This window comes from Propithecus coquereli, unplaced genomic scaffold (genome assembly GCF_000956105.1).
Source record: "Propithecus coquereli isolate 6110/MARCELLA unplaced genomic scaffold, Pcoq_1.0 Scaffold5, whole genome shotgun sequence".
Classification (NCBI taxonomy): Eukaryota; Metazoa; Chordata; class Mammalia; order Primates; family Indriidae; genus Propithecus; species Propithecus coquereli.
In genome coordinates, this window is record NW_012150840.1 from 3,688,847 (window position 1) to 3,692,563 (window position 3,717).

Consider the following 3,717-nt stretch of genomic DNA (forward strand, 5'->3'; position numbering starts at 1 on the left):
TTTGTACCCATTAAAACAACCTCATTCATCCCCCTCCCCCTTACCTTTCCCAGTCTCATATCACATGTACAGCATAAAAATGTACAATTATGTGTCAAGAAAAAAATTCATAGTTATTATCTAAAACATGTAACTGAAAGGGACCATAAAATAGTATTTTCTAATTTTCATAATGAAAGAAGAGCCAGTACTATTTTGTTTAACGGGGAAAAACTGCTATCTTCTGTTATATGAGATTCTCCTTACAATCAAACCCATTCGCTTAAGTTTGTATTAATTTTTCCTTATTCTGTAGTCAGTAGAGATTTACTATATAAAACAATAACTATCCCAATAAAATTCTGTTCTTAAAATCATAGGATATTAGAAGTATTTTGTATGACATTTTTTCTTCTTTTTAGACCACCAAGCAATATGGAACCTTTGTATTTTGAATATGATTTCTATACATCAAGAGCATGAGAGTAATTTTTTTATAAATGGAACCGATTACTAGAAGAAACAATGACAAAACCAAGCTGCTATTTGATGTGAACCCATAGGAGTTTAAGCTTCAAATCCAGCCAATAAGCTTTTTATAATCTGTCAGCTTTGCATCTAATTGTTCTGAGATCTATCAGCCTTGATATTGCCTAACAGGGCTTAGTAATGGCTGATTAAGAAAGCGTCTCAAACTTTGTGATCTTGCTGGGCTCCAGTTAATAGAGGTACCCCCTTACACAAGTATAGTTAGCAGCCATTTGTTTTCAGTAGCCATAGGAGAATACTGTCCTTGCTTCAGCAACTTAGGCAGATGCACACTGTAACTTAATTGTTAAGTAGCAGCACTGAGGTCAGAATCAAATTCGGATAAAGTGGCAACTTCATGATACTGAGCCAATTCCAGCTTCATGATACTTGCCTCCTATTTCTTGGCTCTGATTTGGGCAATGGATCCAACACAGGACAGACAGACAGACCAACATTAATGGCAGGGCAGATACCTTTGTAGAACAATTCTGTTACAAAGAATATCTGTTTCTCAGCGGCAGCTATAGCATTCATTGAAATCTAAGCAGACACATCACCAGCTCACATATTTTTTTTAATTCAGGATATTATGGGGGTACCAACATTTTGGTTACATGAAATGCATTTGCCTTGCCCAAGCCAGGGCTACAAGCGTGCCTTTCCCCATACAGTGCACTCAGCTTCCATTAGTTGGGGGTTCACTCCCCCACCGTCCTCACACCCTATGAGTATTATTGCATGTGAATACCTTAGTGTTGATTACTTAGTACCAATTTGATAGCAAGTACATGTGGTGTATGGTTTTCCATCCTTGCGATACACCTCACTTAGAAGGATGGGCTCCATCTTTATCCAGGATAATATAAAAGGTGCTAGTTCACCGTTGCTTTTATACTACTCAACTACAAAAAACAACGGTAAACTAGCTCACATTTTCTGTGATGGTAAGGTAGCCAAGGAGCCACTACCAAAAGAATCATTCATTTTGACTACTCTCCACAGCAGACAGGAGTATAAGTAGAACATACCACCAGGATAGACCGGACAACCAGAGAGACAGCAGAGACATCTGATGGCAATCCAGTTTAGATAAGTCATTATAGAGACCAAAGCAGGTGTGTCATTATCTCTAAAATATTTTCCAGTAGAACAGCCAGAATAAGGCTGTTCTACTGGAACAGCAGGCACCGAAGTGGGCCAACTTCAGAAGCACCAGCTGAAACCATAATGATGAACCCCATGATATCTGCATTTGTAAGTCTCTTCACCAACCGGGCATAGTAGATCTCTTTTGACTCATTGCAATGTAGATACAATACAGTTTCTCTTAGATCTATCTTAAAATGTTTACGGTTAATGATCATGTCAATAGCAACTGACATTTTGGCAGTCTGTCAGTCGCCAATAATCAGTTCATACTGATCACAACCAATTAACACCAGGCAATCCATAGCCTAAACACCAGTCTTCTTAGTTCCCACAAAGAAATTTGAGGAATGATTCCAAGGGCTTTCAGACCAACTTGGCTACAGGTCTTGGAACCAACTAGACCCTTAACAATCAGTGGCATTACCAAGGGTATCTACTACACAACCCAACAGCTCCTCACCAAATGGAATATCCCCAGTGGCTCCTGTTCTCTTCATGTCATCTCCTTTAGTTTGTCATTTCCAAACAGGACAATACCAACATCATCAGATTCCAAATTCAGAGACATATCCTTTAAGCTTGAAGAAAACTCTAACGTTTCTTCTGCTTGAACATTCTCCAGCCCATGTACTTGGGCAATAACATCACCAATACTTAAGGCATGCCCACTTTCTTCAAGGTCAACAGAGGTATCAGCTCTAAGAACATACTCTTCAAGAATAGAGGACACTTCTGTAGTGCCAATTCTAAAGAAGAATATCAGAGGCATGGAGATTCATTGCAACAATGAAGGATGATCTCAAAGCATTTGGGGAGACCAGGCTAGCCTGCCAAAGAAGAGTACCAGCAACAGCCATGGCAACTGCAACACACAAAGATAGCATCTTTGCAGCTTCTCCTAGAGTGGCTCCTCTGCCGCCAGAGCCTCCAGAATGACTGGGTAGCATTTTCTTGTATGAATCATATTGTACTATTTGGCTAAATGTCTCAATGTTTCAACTAGATGACATACTCTTCACAGATAAAGATTCCAATGTATCATTTCTCTTCTTATCCTCTATGGCACCTAGTTTGGTGTCTTGCATAGAAGCACTCAAGTTATTTGAAATGACAAAGTCCTGCCAGCTCACATATTTAAAAGGTGGATATCTGCACTTACCTTACCCTAAGTGCCTGAAATCACCATAGGCTCTCCCACCTTATGCTCTAGCCCACTATAGATTTAGATTTAAGCTCCTATGCTTCTCACAGAAATTGCCTTCTGGCTAATTGTCCCCAAGTGAAGGTCCTTGACTGTTTCAGCAACTCTGTTGTAATTGTTCAGTACAACACGTACTAACAATAACACAACCATAGTAAAAGCATTTTGTTCACACGACTGGGAATGATTAGTATTTCTGTGTTGATAGTCCAATTTTCACTCTTTCCAGTGGCGACATGGGCATTTTACTATGTGGCCAGGGAGAGACTCAACATAGGCAAATATACCTAAATTGAGATAAGTGGAAGGAATGGGAAGAACAGAGGACACTGAAAATCTTTACAGTGTCCATGGCATTTAAAGACTTGGACAGAGAAGGAAGTAAGGTAGGAAATGAAAAGACTAGAGGAGGAGAGTTATGTTTTCAGATTTCTGTTTCAAAATGAAACTAATACCAACAATTAACTGACATTGTGATGATAATCTTTACTTAATCTATCTCATTTAACATAACCTCACAGGGAAGGGAGATGAGATGAGATTGAAGGCAAGGAATACATGGGGAAATTTAAGGTAAAAAAAAAAGTTGGAAGAAAGAACTGAAAGGGGGACCTTGACCAGCAGCCAGGCCTCTTGCAGGGCAAAACTAGAATCTCAGGTTGTGTCTTGAAGACGTTACTCCCAGCCACTGCCTGGTTCAGAACTTCAACCTCCATGAATCATGTTTTTAAATTTTTCTCCTCCATGTAATTAAAGTAAAAAAGCAAGTTTCTTTTAATTGATGGCATTCCAAATATCTCTGGGCATGTTTCAAAGACAGTTGTAAGAACTTGTGGCTTCTCTAAAATATATTAGAC

At 39.1% G+C, this 3,717-nt stretch overlaps 1 pseudogene; it reads right to left on the reverse strand.

Moving 5' to 3' along the window:
- Positions 1 to 1,679: 1,679 nt before the first annotated feature.
- Positions 1,680 to 2,428, reverse strand: LOC105819726 (annotated as a pseudogene).
- Between the last annotated feature and the right edge of the window lie 1,289 nt (positions 2,429 to 3,717).